This window comes from Rattus norvegicus, chromosome 2, assembly GCF_021556685.1.
Source record: "Rattus norvegicus strain SHRSP/BbbUtx chromosome 2, alternate assembly SHRSP_T2T, whole genome shotgun sequence".
Classification (NCBI taxonomy): Eukaryota; Metazoa; Chordata; class Mammalia; order Rodentia; family Muridae; genus Rattus; species Rattus norvegicus.
Genome location: NC_141535.1, coordinates 177,100,316 through 177,116,574, shown reverse-complemented (window position 1 = coordinate 177,116,574; position 16,259 = coordinate 177,100,316).

The following is a 16,259-nucleotide window of genomic DNA, read 5'->3' as shown; positions in this document are numbered from 1 at the left end:
TCTTTGTTTCTGGTGAGCGTATCTTGTTCTATAGCCAAAACTGGTCTTGAACTCATGATGAGTTCCCACTTGGCCTTCCAAATGCTGGGAGATTACAGGTGTAAGCCACATACCTGTCTTGTTGGTCAAGACAGGTCGTAGCATGCAACCTAGGCTGGCTTGGAACTGGTAGGAGTCCTCCTGCCTCTGTCTCCAGCTGGATTATCTGGGCCCTTTGATTGTCCTATTCTCTCCTCAGCCCTCCTCTGTCCTGTCTCCTACTGGGCAGAAATAATCGTTACAATTCCTATGCCACTATTTCAGTGATCTGGACCCACTGAGCCATTTCTGTTCTAAAGATGGGACTAGTAGTTGAGTGTGTGCTGCTTATATTTTTGCATTAGCTTGACACAAGGATGGGTCATCTGAAAAGAGGGGACCAAAAAAAAAAAAAAAAAAACAAAATGAAAAGAGGGGACCTCAGTCGAGAAAATGCCTCTATCAGAGTGGCCTCTAGTCAAGTCTGGGCATTTATTTTTCATTAATGATTGATGTGGGAGGGTCCAGACCACAGTGAGCAGTGCCACTCATAGGCTGGTGGTCTTGGGCTGTATTAAAAAGATTGAGCAAGAGAGCAAGCAAGCAGGCAGCATTCCTCCATTGTTTCTGCTTGAAACAATGTTGAGTTCTCAAAGCCAGTTGTGGTGGTTCTGACCTGCAATCCCAGCACCCAGGAGGGCGAGGCAGGAGAAACACTATGAGTTTGAGACAGCCAGCCTAGGCTGTATATGAGACCTTGTCTTAAACATAAAGGATCAGAAGGACCTGATAGACATGCCTTCCCATCGTTCGTAAGAGAACAGACTAAAGCGCCCAGGCTGACCAGGCAGGCAGCTGTAGCACCTTTCTGTCGCTACCAGATAGGGCACAAGGGAGGGAGTCGCAGAGGTAAAATCAGGATGGTAGACCTTGTTCTTGAGACTAGAGGGACCTAGGCATTAGGAGGCTTCTGCATTGACTCCTGGAGCTCTGGAAAGGGGAGATGCAATATTCTTCCTCATGTCTGATCTGGAAACTGCATCTGCATTTCTACTTGACTCTTCAGGTCTGGCTCTGCCCAGCAATAGAGAAAGTGTCCTGTGCTTGGTTTCTGTAACGCTTCGGCTGACCCACCTCTCTCTGAGACAGTGCCCTTGAACACTGTGAGGGTGTGGACTTATCTGACCCTCCCAAGCTTTCTGCAAGCTCTGCAGTTCACAGTTTCCAGGAGCTGCCCTGCCCTGGCCCCAGCTGGGGAGGGGTAGCCCCGTTCTCCCTGAGCCAAGTAAGCGTGCTGCTAAGATGTAGCACTGGGCCAGTTTGTGCCAGATCCTGGGTCTGATCCCTGTACCACAACACAACAGCAAAAACTGTGAGTGTTTCTTCTGCAAAAAGGCTGTTAAGGCACAGTCGGTTTCTAACTCCAAGTGTTGGGAGCTTGAGGAAGGAGAATGCCAACCTCCACTGCATATAGTAAGTGTAGAGTTCAAGGTCAGAATAGTTTTCATAGATCTGTCTCAAAACAGAATAAAACAAACCCAAAAACAAAACAAAAAGTGTGTGTGTGCGCGTGTGCGCGCACTTGCAGTCCAGCTCAGTAGTAGGCCTAGATTGAGCTTGGTCCTAGGGTCCATTTCCAACACCACAAATACTAACAAAAGTATGTAAGTGGACAGAGAACAAGGGTTTGCCTGGGGCTAGAGCGTCCTGAGGTTTGCAGGCTGGATATGCTATAGTCTTTCTTTTGTTATCTTTTTTCAATAATTTTTCCACTTCTTTTTTAAAATTTGTATTTATTTTTATATATTTGAATACAGAGGGCATCAGATCCCATTACAGATGGTTGTGAGCCACCATGTGGTTGCTGGGAACTGAACTCAGGACCTCAGAAAGAGCAACCATTGCTTTTAACCGCTGAGCCATCTAGGGGAAACTGGGAAGGAGGATAACATTTGAAATGTAAATAAATGAAATAACCAATAAAAAAACTTTGTATAAAAAATTCTTGTATTTATTCTTCTTTCATACAATACATTCCAACTGCAGCTTTCCCTTCCTCCCCTCCTCTCAGTCCTTCCTGCCTCACATCCTTTCTCCTCCAGAGTCACACCCCACCCTCTTCCAGAAAAGAGCAGGCCTCCCAGAGTCATCAACCAAACACCACCTAACAAGATGCGGTAAGACCAAGCACACCACCCAGTTCTGGCTGCTTAGGATACCCCCACTACCACAGTCAGGAGTCCCCCCAAACACCAAGCCAACAACCTGACATATATGCAGGGGACCTGGCGTAGTTGGATGCTGGCTCCACATGACTGCCACTTCAGTCTCTGAGCCCCTAAGAGCCTTGCTTAGGAGATAGCTGTGGGCTGCGCTCTCCAGGTGTTCTCCCATAATTCCTCCTCCTTTTCTGCATACTTCCCTAAGCTCTGAGAGGAGGGACCCATTTGAGACCTCTAACCTGGGCTCTCTCTTCCGCTAGTTTGGCCGTGGGCATCCACTCCCATCAGCCTCTCTCTATCTGCCACTTGGGGAGACTTGAGCCATTTTAGGAACACTCTCTCTCTTTTGTCTCCCAGGCCTCAGTTGAGCAGAGATAAAGGTGAACATGCCAGATGAGATTAAGACAGAGGTGAGGATGTGGCTGCTGGTGGAAGGAACAGACCTGTCCCTTTTGCCAAGATGTAGCACTGCTGGGCACTCCCTGGCCACTCCGGGGCAGGGGATGCTGGCCAGGCGCCTCCGTTGGTGCAGGAAGAAGTGGGTGTGGGCGGCTGGATGCCCACCTGCAATGCGGTAGGGGTGGGAGGTCGCTGGCCCAGGCTTCCCCGGAGCTAATGAGAACACGTTACATTTCTACTTTGATTCCTGATCTCCCAGCCTTCCCTGCGTGTGGCACCATGCCGCAGACTCCCCCACAGTCTCATCCCAGGTCAGAGGGACAGCTCTGCAGCCCTCACAAACAGCTGTGCTCGACTCCTACTGTTGTTAGGTGTGCTGATGGCAGAGATTCAGAGAGTGGGCACAAAAATCTCGGAGTCTAGTACAGCCGCCTTGGGCGAAGGCTGACTGAAGTGCGGCAAAGAGAGGTGCCATAGCTTCCCTGTACTTTTCTAACGCGCACCAAACCTTGAATCCCATTCTAAACACTGAAGGTAGGCGAGAGGGAGAAAGAAAAAAGTTTCAGATTGTGATGAGATAACACAAAACGATCAAGAGAAATATATAACACACGTGTGCACGCACGCACAGTGGTTTGGCATTGGTCTGTAATCCCAGAACTCAGGAAACAGAGACAGGATCAGGAATACAAGGCCAACTTGATCTATACAGGTCTACACAGGGAGTTCGAAGCCAGCCGGGGCTGCATAGTCAGACTCTGTCTCCAAACACAAAACACCCCCCACCCCCTTCCCCAGTAGAGTCTGGGCGGCTAAGTTTGTGGCTCAGTGGTGGAACATTTCATAGCATATGCAAGGCCCTAGGTTCAATTCCTGGAGACCTAAGAGACAAATCAACACAAAAACTATATTTGGGGTGGGAGGAGCTGCTGATTTTGCCTAGTGTAGCCTTGAGCCCTTAGGCTTAAGTGATTCAGGGCTTCAGTCCTAGAGGATTATATATGAAAGACCTTGGTTGTGACACTGAGACTGTGCTGCAGACCAGGCCAAAGTAGCAGCCATGCTCACCAGAGTTGAAGCGAAGAGCCTTGCTCCCTTAGGGAAACAGCGTTGACCTCCAGGAGAATCTGTGAAGAGGATTTGGGTTTGAGTCCCCAACACTCACACAGCAGCTCACAACCAGCGGAACTCCATGGGCTAAAAGGCACACATGTAGTCCACAAAATACCCACACACATGAAATAAAACACTTAAAATTAAAGCAGGGCATGGTGGTACAGACCTTTAATCCTGCCACTTGAGAGGCAGAGATAGGCAGTGAGTCTGAGGCTAGCCTGGTCTACGTAGCTAGTTCTAGGCTAGCTACAGCTACAAAGTGAGACCCTGTCTCAAGAAGGCACTAGATGCAAACATTAAAATAAAAATAGAGCAGGATACAGTGATACATGTCTTTAATCCCAGCACCCAAGAGGTAGAGATAGGTGGATTCTGGGAGTTCAAGTATGAACTTGGTATAGGGAGTTCATTCAGGGCAGCCAGGGCTTCATATTGAGACTGTCTCAATAAACAAGTAAGTAAATGAAGTGGACCAAGGGAGAAAAGATGGTAGGTGGGAATGAGTTATGGGGTTAGAGTGGCCACAGAAGAAGGGGCCCTGGCACCTGACGCTTCTGTCTCTGGAAGGGAGCTCCCTGGAGCTGGCCTCTCAGACTTAACTGGTGAGCGTGGGTGTGGTGGTTTGAATAAGGATAGCCCCATAGGCTCGTGTGTTTGAATGCTTATCCTCCGGGAGTGACACCATTAGGAGGTGTGGCCTTTGGAGTAGGTGGAGCCTGGTTGGAGGAAGTGTGTCACTGTGGGGGAGGGCTTTGAGGTCTCCTATGCTCAAGCTACAGCACACCACATCTGCCTGCACGCTGCCATGCTTTCCCACCAGCGATGGTAGTGGACTGAACCTGTGAATTGTAAGCCAGTCCCAGTCAAACGCTTTCCTTTATAAGAGTTGTCATGGTCATGGTGTCTCTTCACAGCAATAAAACCCTAACTAGGACACATGCCCACTTTGGAGCTTTAAACTATTCAAACATTCACGATAACTCCCTTTAATTCTGGTTCTAGCTTTGGGTTTTATCGACTTATATCTCTTCTGGAGGGAATCAGTAAAATTCCAACCAGGAATGGTCATTCTTGATTGTCAGCATGATTATACCTGGAATTAACTAAAATCCAAGAGGCTGTGTAAACCTCTTTTTTTTTTTTTTTTTTTGGTTCTTTTTTTCAGAGCTGGGGACCGAACCCAGGGCCTTGCGCTTCCTAGGTAAGCGCTCTACCACTGAGCTAAATCCCCAGCCCTGTGTAAACCTCTTAAAAAGGGATTTTTTCCCCCTTAATTAAATCATTTGAAGCAGGAAGGCCGTTTTTAATCTGGATCTTTTGAGGTGGGAAGAGTCACCTTTTATCTGGGCTACATCTTTTGGTTACAGCCTAAATAAAGGAGAAGGAAGCTTAAGTTCCTTGCCTGCTTTCCTTGATCTCACAGATAAGCCCATTTCTTCACTGGAATTAGAGCCTGCTTCTTCAGGATTCTGGAGCATACTGAAGACGGGCCCAGACATCCAGCCTTGTGGACTGAACAATGACTGAGTTCTTGGATTTTCTGTTGGTAGACAGTCATTGTTGGACTAGCTGGACCACAGGCTACAAGCCACTCTAGTAAATTCCCTTTCTATATCTACATATAGATTTATTCTATCAGTTCTGTCCTAGGGAACCCTGACTAATATGATATCCCTGTGTGCCTATGTATCCTACCCTTCCCTTCTTCTCCCTGTCCTTTTTCTAGGTACCATGCTCTTTCTCAGTGCTCACAATTAACCCAAATTGTCTGCTACTGCTTTTTCGTAAACTCACCTTGCTTCATTATGAAGTTCTTTCCTGTGATATCGTCAGGGAACTGGCTTCACCAATTGGAAATGCCTACCAGGGTAGTCTTCAGGACACTGGCAGCAGTGCTGGGCTGCCTCTCTCTGCTGCTCCTGACAGTAAGAGATGAATAGTTACAAATAGCGAAGTGAAATAATGAAAACATCATCTCATAATAGTAGTTACAGGAAAGATGCCCAGTGGGCAAGTCACAGGTTCCGTGAGAGACCACATCTCAAAAAGAACATGGAGGATCAACTTCAACTGGTACGTGTCTTTAAACTCGACACTTGAGAAGCGAGGCAGGTGATTCTCGTGAATTCCAAGCCATCCTGGTCTACATGTTGAGTTTAGGCTAACCAGGGATACATATCAAGTCCCTGTCTCAAAAAGAACAAAAACAAAGGAAGCCATGCTTGTGGAAGACATTCCAGTGTCAACCTCTGATTTCCATGAGTGCTCGAATGAGCGACTACTCCTGCACAAATGTCCCCGTATTCCAGTGGTTCTCAACCTGTGTGTTGTGACCCCTTTGGGGGTCAAATGACCCTTTCACAGAGGTCACCTAAGATCATTGGAAAACACAGATTTTCCAATGTGTATGTTTCAATTTATAGCAGTAGCAAAATTACAGTTATAAAGTAGCAGTGAAAATAATTTTATGTTTGGAGGTCAGCACCACATGAGGAGCTGTTAGAGGGTTGCAGCATTAGAAAGGTTGAGAACCACTGCTGTAGAGATCACACACACACACACACACACACACACATACACACACACACACACACACACACACACACACACACAGAGTTATGTGTGACCTTTCCTTTTGTCTCATAGCATTGTACTTCTTGTGATCTGGGGCAGTGAGTCCATCCCTACAATGATGAGAGGAAGTGACCCAAGTGACCCCAGGGGTGTTGCCCTAGGTTTGAGCCCTGGCATCCTTGGACATAAGCAATGTCATGACAGTAGTATGTTGTTGGCATGCTGTCGACACAAGGATGGTTCACATAGAGAATGGATGACAAGGGGTGGAGAGATTTGACATGCTGCTCAAAATGGTGCATTTTGCAAAACAAGAATTCTTCATTCTTGGGCTGGAGAGATGGCTCAGTGGTTAAGAGCTCTTCCAGAGGCCCTGAGTTCAATTCCCAACAACCACATGGTGGCTCACAACCATCTGTAATGGGATCTGAAGACAGCTACAGTGTATTTATATAAAATAAATAAATAAATCTTAAAAAAAAATTCTTGGGGTTGGGAATTTAGCTCAGTGGTAGAGCACTTGCCTAGCAAGCGCAAGGCCCTGGGTTTGGTCCTCAGCTCTGGAAAAAAAAAAAAAGGAAAAAGAAAAAAAGAATTCTTCATTCTTGGAATTTCCCACTTAGTACTTTGGGCCAAGGCCCACTGCAGGCAAGAGAAGCTGCAGGAAGTGAGGCTGTGGCCAAGGGCAGGACATCCCCTCAGCTTGAAACATCCACAGTAGTTTGCTTTGTTTTATTACAGTGCTGGGGGTTGAGGCCAGGCCTCAGGCTCACTAGTCAGGTGAGTTACCAGGAACAGTTTCCCCTGTGCTAGCTCGGTTTCCCATTGCTTCCTGTGTGGTGACTCAGTCGGTGTGTGCAGACGGAATGCTGTACTGAACATGATGTAATGTTTTCCAGCGCTTTCAGAATTTTCTTTGTTCATGCTGCTGCTTCTCTGGGGAATCTTTCTGCTTTCACTACTCACCCTTGCCTGTAGAAATTGTACCTTTATTTATTTTTTTTTCTTTTTTTCGGAGCTGGGGACCGAACCCAGGGCCTTGCGCTCGCTCGCTAGGCAAGCGCTCTACCACTGAGCTAAATCCCCAACCTGAAATTGTACCCTTAAAACCCATTGCTGGGGGTTGGGGATTTAGCTCAGTGGTAGAGCGCTTGCCTAGCGAGCGAGCGCAAGGCCCTGGGTTCGGTCCCCAGCTCCGAAAAAAAACAAAAACCAAAAAAACCCCCCAACCCATTGCTATGTGAACTTCATTCAGAACCTGCCATCTCAGCTGTATAGGAATCCCCACATCTGAAGGTTTTTCAATGGCCTTTTTGTGCCTACCTCCATTCCTGCCTGCCTGCCTGCCTACCTTGGTCAAGGTTCTGCAGAGACGTATCACACACAGAGAGACACACACATAGACAGACAGACAGACAGACAGACAGACAGACAGACAGACAGACAGACAGACAGAGAGAGATTCACTAAGTGTACAAATAAATCAGCGTATCTGATTTTAGAGGCTAAGCCCAGATTATCTTTAGGGCAAGTCACTATGCACAACACATGACACAGGAGGTGTCATTTCAGGCAGGTCCAGAGCCCTGAGCCATAAGAACAGACAGTCCCAGTCTGACAGTCAGTAGACTCTGTACCCACAAAGTGCTCATGGGTCATTTTAAGGCTCCACGGTAGAAGAAGTTTTTGTCCCAGCTTGAAGGTGCATAGGCAGGAGTGATTCCTTCTTCCTTGATGGGGTCAGCTTCCTGCCTTGCTGAGGCCCACAGCAAGGACTCCTGTTCCACTCAGTCTACTGACACACACAGGTATCCAAACACCTCCCAGAAGCATTCAGAATCGTGCTGAACCTACAATCTGGGCACCTTAGGGCCTGCTCAGGCAGACACAAAGATCAGAGCAACAAAGCCCTTTCTTGCTGTAATGCACAGCAAGGATCAGCCTGTGTGCAGGATTCCCATGATTTTCTTCATCTGGATTCTGGTTAAATGCCATCGGTAGAAGTCATGGTTGAAGACTAGATGGACAGCCGCAGGAGGAGGAGGAGAAGGAGGAGGAGGAGGAGGAGGAGGAGGAGGAGGAGGAGGAGGAGGAGGAGGAGGAGGAGGAGGGAGGAGGGAGGAGGGAGGAGGAGGGAGGAGGGAGGAGGGGGAGGAGAAAGAGGAAGAGGAGGGGAGGAAGAGTAAGTACTCTGCTCCTCCCTTGGCTGGGGGAAGCATCATGAGGGTGATGGTGCCAGTCAAGGTGTCCTCAGCACAGGTGTGGCAGTGGCAGTTCTGTCCAGCATCACAGTGACTGTGTGGGGACCAGGCCTGAAGGAGTCAGCACAGTGGCAGGAGTCTTGGGTTCTGTGTTTCTGCAATGAGAGCAGGAATGCAGGCTGATACCCTGCAAGGTGACAGCCCACAACTTCATTGGAACAGTGGAGGACCTAGTGTCTTTGATAGGACAAACATCATTGGCATCCTACGGTCTTTGTGGTAACACGGGGATGTCACTATAGCCGACTCCCTTAGGATGGGGGAATAGGTTAATAAGACCTTGGAGAGGTCCAAAACTCACTTCTGCATGCGTTTATCTACATAGATCTATATAGTTTCACATATAAATTAGGGACAATTGCTGCCACAATTAGCATAGCCAAATAACTTAGGGAAGAAAGTCTTGCAGGTTACCATACATCAAGGGGAACCCAGGTAGAAACTCAAGGCAGGAACCTGGAGGCAGGAACCTGGAAGCAGGAACTGAAGGAGAGAGGGTTGCTTGCTGCCTTGTTTCAAATGTGTCTTAGTTTGGGTATTATGGTGTGAAGACACACCGTGACCAAAGCAACTCTTATAAAGGACAACATTTAATTGGGGCTGGCTTACAGGTTCAGTGATTTAGTCTGTTATCATCATGGCAAGAAGTGTGGCAATATCCGGGCAGATATGGTGCTGGAGAAGAAACGGAGAATTCTACATCTTAGTCTGCAGGCAGCTAGGGGGGGCACTCTTTTGTACTGTGCAGAGTTTGAGCATAGGACCTTAAAGCCTATCTCCACAGTGACACTTCCTCTAACAAAGCTAGTAGTGCCATCTCCCACGGGCCAAGCATATTTAAACTACCACAACATGGCTTACTCAGCTACCTTCTGCCTAGGGATGGTACTGCCCATAGTGGGCAGGGTCCTTCCACATCAATAATAAATCAAGAAAGTTCCCTAAAGTTATGCCCAAAGGCCAATTTAGTAGAGGCAATTTTTCAATTAAGGGTCACTCTGTTTGTTTGAGATGGGATTTCTCTGTGTAACCCTGGCTCTTCTGGAACTCACTCTGTAAACAAGCTGGCTTCTAACTCACAGAGATCTATCCGCCTCTGTCTCCCAACTGCTGGGATTAAAGGGATGCACTGCCACCACCTCCTGGCTGGGGTCACTTCTTTAACTGATTTTTTTTTTTTTTTCCTGAGCTGGGGACCGAATCCAGGGCCTTGCACTTGCTAGGCAAGCGCTCTACCACTGAGCTAAATCCTCAACCCCTGGGGTCACTTCTTAAGTGACTCTAGTTTGTGTCAAGTTGACAGAATCAATCCAGCAAACAAACGAAAATACCCGTAAATAAGCAAGAAAACTAATCCATGTAGATGGTCATAGACCAACAGTGATGAACAATGAAATAAAACTGTTAGAACAGAAGAGTGTAATTCAAGGAATGAATGTGACTTCTCGTTTTAACGTACTTAATTTATGCATGTGTACCTTCACAGGTCAGAGAACAACTCCCTCCTTGTTCCTTATGGGATCCAGGGATAGAACTCAGGCTTAGCTGAGCCATTTGTTGAGGCCCAGGGTGGCTTCTCCTATTGAAACTCTTGCATGCCACTGCACTTACTCATGCCTTTGTGAGTCCATCCCTGTGTCGGGAGATGAAGTGACCGGGTGAGCCCAGAGGGTGTTGCCTAAGGTTTGAGCTCTGGGCTCTTTGAAAGTTAAGTCTTCTATAGCGTGGGAGCTGGAATGCACTGCACACAGGATGATTCTTGTCAGGATGGATGACAAGGGCTGGAGAGATCCGTCTGGTTTAAAACTTAAGCATTATTTGGCTGACAGTGGTGGCGCACAGTTCCAGGACAGCCAGCCCTCCACAGAAAAACCCTGTCTCAAGAAACAAAGAATTGTTTATTCCTGGAATTTCCCACTTAGTAATTTTGGGTCAAGGCTGACTTCAGGTCACAGAAACTCCGAGAAGTGAAGCCGTAGATAAGGGTAGAACTTTTTTTTTCTTTTGTTTTTTCGAGACAGGTTATCTCTATGTATCCCTGGCTGTTCTGCAACTCTGTAGACCGGGCTGGCCTTGAACTCAGAGATCTGTCTGCTTCTTCCTCTGCAGTGCTGGGACTAAAGGACTGTACCAGCACTGCCCAGAGATTATTATTTTCTTGATCATACTTCTTGACTTATGAAAATTAGGTTTATTGGGCCAGAGGGATGGCACAGGTAGTACAGATGCTTGTTGCCAGGCCAAACGAGTTGACTTTGATCCCAGAATCAATGTGATAGCAGGAGAGAGTCAACTTTCACAACTTTTCCTCTTACTTCCATAACAAGCCATGGCGTGTATACACACACACACACACACACACACACACACACACACACACACACGAAGGGAGGAGAAGAGAGAAAAATCTGAAAATAAAATTAGATGTATTGAGGGTGGTGCTGTAGTTCTGGGATATAACACTTGTCTAGCATGTGTCAAGCTCTGGGTGCAATTCCCTGAAACACACATGCACATGCACACGTACACACATGCATGAATGCAGGCACACACAATGAAGGGAGGGAGGGAGGAGAGAGAGTTACACATAGCTTACAGGAAAACACTGCATCACTTTGGTGTTACTGGGGATGGAACCTCGGGCCTCATGCAGGTGAGACAGATGCTTCTCCACAGAGCAGAACTCCTGGTCAGGACCCAGCATGAGCTGGGGAATGAGTGCATTGAATATTACATACATAAGAAGAAACTAGCAGAGTTCTAGGAACTCCAAAAGGAATTGAAAAAATGTACATTTATGTATGTATGTATGTATGTATGTATGTATGTATGTATGTATGTATGTATTGGGGGGTGTGCTGGGTGAGGGTTTGGGGCATGTGCACTACAGCATGCGTGTGGAGGTTGGAGGACAACCTGTGGGAGTCAGTTCCTTTCTTCCAATATGTGGATTGCAAGAATCAACCTCGGGTCATTGGGTTTGAAGGCAGGCACCTTACCCACTGAGCAACCTCCCTGGCCCAAAAAATAAGTATTTTAAGCTAGGAGTGGTGAGTCCCATTCATAATCTCAGCATTTAAGAGGTTTAGACAAGAGGATAACAGTGAGTAGGAGCCAGCCTCAGCTATATAATAAAACTGTCTTCAAAAACAAAACCGAACAAGTAATACTTTAATAATTTGTGAGAAAAAAATGTTCATTTAGTGCAGTGGCCCGGTGATGCCTTTTTAAAAAGAGAGTATCCTCATTTGTTTACTTCTACATCTGATATATAAAATCAGTTATAACTCTTGGACTGTAACTATATTCTTTTAAAAATGATTTTAAATTATATATGTGAAAGTGGAGGTGTGTGCATGTGAGAGCAGTCACTCATAGCGGCCAGAAGAGGGCGCTTTATCCACTAGCACTGACGTTGGAGGTGATGGTGGGTGTGTGGAATTGAACTAGGGTCTGCTGAAAGAGCCGAACATGCTCGTAATGCTGAGCCATCTCTTCAGCCCCAATATTCTACATTCTTGAGTTTAGTTCTAAGCCCCAAGTCAAGATGTTGTGCGCACAGGATAAATTTAAAAGAATGAAAAATTGGGAGATGGCTTGGTGGTGGAGCGCACCTTTAATTCCAATACTCAGGAGGCGAGGCAGGCTGATTCTATGAATTCGAGGCCAGTCTGGTCTCGAATATATATATTATATATTATATATTACATATTACAAATTACATATTATATATTGACATAGTCACTATACAACTCCAGACGACTATGTAGATCAGATCAGGCTGGTCTTGAACTCTTGAACTCATAGAGATCTGCCTGCCTCTGCCATCCAAGTACTGGAGTTAAAAGCCTATGTTATCACCTCCAGTCTCAATCTACTTTAAAATCAAGAGTTAGAGCTGTAAGTCAGCACATGGATTTAATTCCAGGACTGGGGAGCCAGAGGCAGGAAAGTCTCTAAATTTGAGTCCAGCTAGGTCTCATAGTGAGCTCCAGGACATCCAGATACATAGAGAAAACATGTCTCAAGAAAGCAAAACGACGACAAGAAAACAACAACAGAGTTAGATCTGAGCATGGTGACACAAATCTATAACCTCCAGCATTTGGAGGTAGAAGCAGGGTGATCAGGAGTTCAAGACCAGCTTCAGGTACGTGGGAATTCAAGACTATTCCAATAAAATAAAATAAAATTAGTTAGGCAGCTAAGTTAAACTTTATTACAGAATAAAGAAATTGCTTATTTCAAATACATGGCAATGGCACACTACCACTTTCAAAATAGTAATAGATCAGCATGTATTAAATCTGGATTACTGAGCGTTTATCCAATGATTATGACCTTTTTTTAAAAAAAGATGGTATTTATTTATTTATTTATTTATTTATTTATTTATTTATTTATTTATTTTTTCTTCTTTTTTTTCGGAGCTGGGGACCGAACCCAGGGCTTTGTGCTTGCTAGGCAAGCTCTCTACCACTGAGCTAAATCCCCAACCCCAGTATTTATTTATTTTATGTATATGATGAGTACATTGCAGCTGTCTTAGACACACCAGAAGATGACCTTGGATCCCATTACAGATGGTTGTGAGCCACCATGTGATTCCTGGGAATTGAACTCAGGACCTCTGGAAGAGCAGTCAGTGCTCTTAACCACTGAGCCATCTCTCCAGCTCCCTCTTTAAGGACGATCTATTTTCTTAAGAATAATTATATGAAAAAGATTAACTCTTCCCATTGGTCTACTTAGAGATACAAACAATTTTAGGTGGTGAGAATAAATCCATTTACTGATACCTTGTACCTGAACAGAAACAATTCCTGATTGGCTGCAGGCAGCAAATGCACTGGGATACATGCTCAGTCCTGCCCAGAGGAGCCCCCAAACCACAACCCAACCCAACGCACAATCTCGTTCTGAGGACTAAGCACATTAGTCAACTTTGTCATTGCTGTGTTGCTGTCAGCAAGACCTGACAAACACCACTCAGGGGGAAGAAGGGTTTGCTTCCTTCCTTCCTTCCTTCCTTCCTTCCTTCCTTCCTTCCCTCTTTCCTTCCTTTCTTCTTTCTTCCTTTTACTCCCGTTTGAAGACACAATCCATCACGATGGGGAAAGCATGGCCGCTGGAGTGTGAGGCAGTTGCTCACTTGTACCAATGGTCAGGAAGCAGAGGGAACAGTCAGAAAGGAATGACAAGGCTTTCTCCATTTTATTCAACCTGGAACTTCTTTTTCATGGAATATGCTGCTCACAGTTAGGGCGATTGTCCTTTCTGGATTGCCCTGTCCTCACAGACACACCAAGAGGTGTGTTTCCTGGGTGAGTCTAAATCCTGTCAAGCGGACCATCCAGATTAAACACCCTGGCATCTGGGATGAGCTGGGTAGAGTGTGTGCCTAACCTTTAGGCGGCCCTGGGTTCCATGCACCCCATAACCAGGGCAGAGGCTTGAAGACCAGACGCTCAATGTCTTATTTATCTCCATAGGGAGTCTGAGTATGTCTGCTGAGAGACCAAGCCATCATATATGTTAATTCAGATTTCATTCCACACAGAGCCAAGGACTCTATGTTCTGACCAATCTACTTGCGTATCCTCATGGGCTGTGGAGGACACAGTGCCAGACATTGACCAGCCTGTGCAGCAGACACCGCCTGGCATCCTTTCTCAATCATCAGGAGTGCTGGAGTGAGGCAGTCAGACCCACAGGGCAAAGGCCGCAGATGCAGAAGCCGCTATAAAGAAAATGTCAAGCATATACGGGAGCTTTCAATGCTTCCTGTTCATCCTTTCAAAGGTTGGACTGGTTCCTACAGGTCGTAAATTGAAATGGAATCTAAGCAATGAGAAGAAGAAAGAAATTGTTTCATGAACTGTAAGATTCCCAAAGAAGGGCTGGAGAGATGGCTCAGCGGTTAAGAGCACTGACTGCCCTTCCAGAGGTTCTGAGTTCAATTCCCAGCAACCACATGATGGCTCACAACCATCTGTAATGAGATCTGATGCCCTCTTCTGCTGTGTCTGAAGAGAGTGACAGTGTACTCACGTACATAAAATAAATAAATCTTTTTTTTTGTTCTTTTTTTTGGAGCTGGGGATCGAACCCAGGGCCTTGCGCTTCCTAGGCAAGCGCTCTACCACTGAGCTAAATCCCCAACCCCATAATTCTTTTAAAAAAAAAATCCGCATATACATGGCTTCTCGAACTATAAGATTCCCCTGGTCTAATCTAGAACTCTATTCAATGAGTAAACATACAGCTACAAGAATTAAAAGTTTTAAAACATTTATTTATTTTATGTGTATGCATGCTTTACTTGCCTGTATATCTGGGCATCACATGTATCCCTGGTGGCCAAAGAGGCCAGCAGATAGCGTCAGATTCCCCTGGCACATGTGCTATGGATAGGCTGTAAGCCACCATGTGGTTATTAGGAACGGAACCTGAGCTCTGTGCAAGAGCAGTAAATGCTCTTAAGCTGGGCACAGTGGCACACACCTTTAATCCTAGCACTCAGGAGGCAGAGGCAGGAGGATCTCTGAGTTTGCAGCCACCTTAGTATACACAGGGAGTTCCAGGCCAACTGAGACTACAAAGGGAGACCTTATCTCAAACAATTACAAAACAAAACAAAAAAGATGGGATGAACAAGCGCTCTTAACCCCTGAGGTGTCTCCCTAACCCCCCACCCTCAACATTCTTACCTGGTTCTCGCAGAGGATTTCCAGGTAAAAAACCTTTGGGGTCTGGGAGCCGCTCAGACACCAATCTCAGTTAAACAGGGTTGGTTTATTGAATGCACACCCAAGACTGACCAATCAGGGCCATAGCTCAAACTTGGGAGTTGTAAGCTATGACTAGAGTCAGTTTATAGGGAAACCATAATGAGCTCATAAGCAGAGGTGCAGGGTGGTCTAGTTAAGACAACAGTTCGGGCTGGCCTCTTTTGCTGAGTCCCGAGTGAAGGCTGCAGTTGGGGAATTTTCTCCTCCTCCTCTTCCTCCTCTTCCTCCTCTTCCTCCTCTTCCTCCTCCTCCTCCACCTCAGAGTATATGGTCAACTTGACCTTGCTCTGAGCCAAACTATTTTTCTGTGTCTACAGTCAAGCTGCTTTATGCTGACACTATGGAATAGCTGTCAGCCAAGAAACAAAAGAGCTACAGCTAAGCTAACAGCTTCATCACAGTGAGGCTCCCTCATGCCCAGTGATAATGAATTCAAGATGCCAATGCCTTTGCTTTTAAATTTCAAACCTCTGAGAGTAGCCTTTCTCTAATTCTGAGCTGTTTCAAGGTGACAGCAGGCCACTGTTCCCCTGTCTCAGGCAAGAGCTGGCCTCAGCACCTGCCTCTCCAGGCTCTGAGGTGGAGTTTCCAGTGACTGCTCCATAACAGGGGAACATGGGAGATTAGCTTCTGGGTCTGTCAGCTTTGGTACGAGCAGTATCCTCTGCTGTGGGAGTCAGGCCTCAGTGTGTGTGTGTGTGTGTGTGTGTGTGTGTGTGTGTGTGTGTGTAATTTTACTGATGGTATTCAAGAGAGAAGGGAGGGCTCCCTAGGCTCCTCCTGTTATTATGGGGATCTGGGATGGAAACTGTGAGGGAAATGCTCAGTGTTGAGGGCCAAGTTGGGACAGGGACTCCTCAGCAACTGAGGGCCTCTCT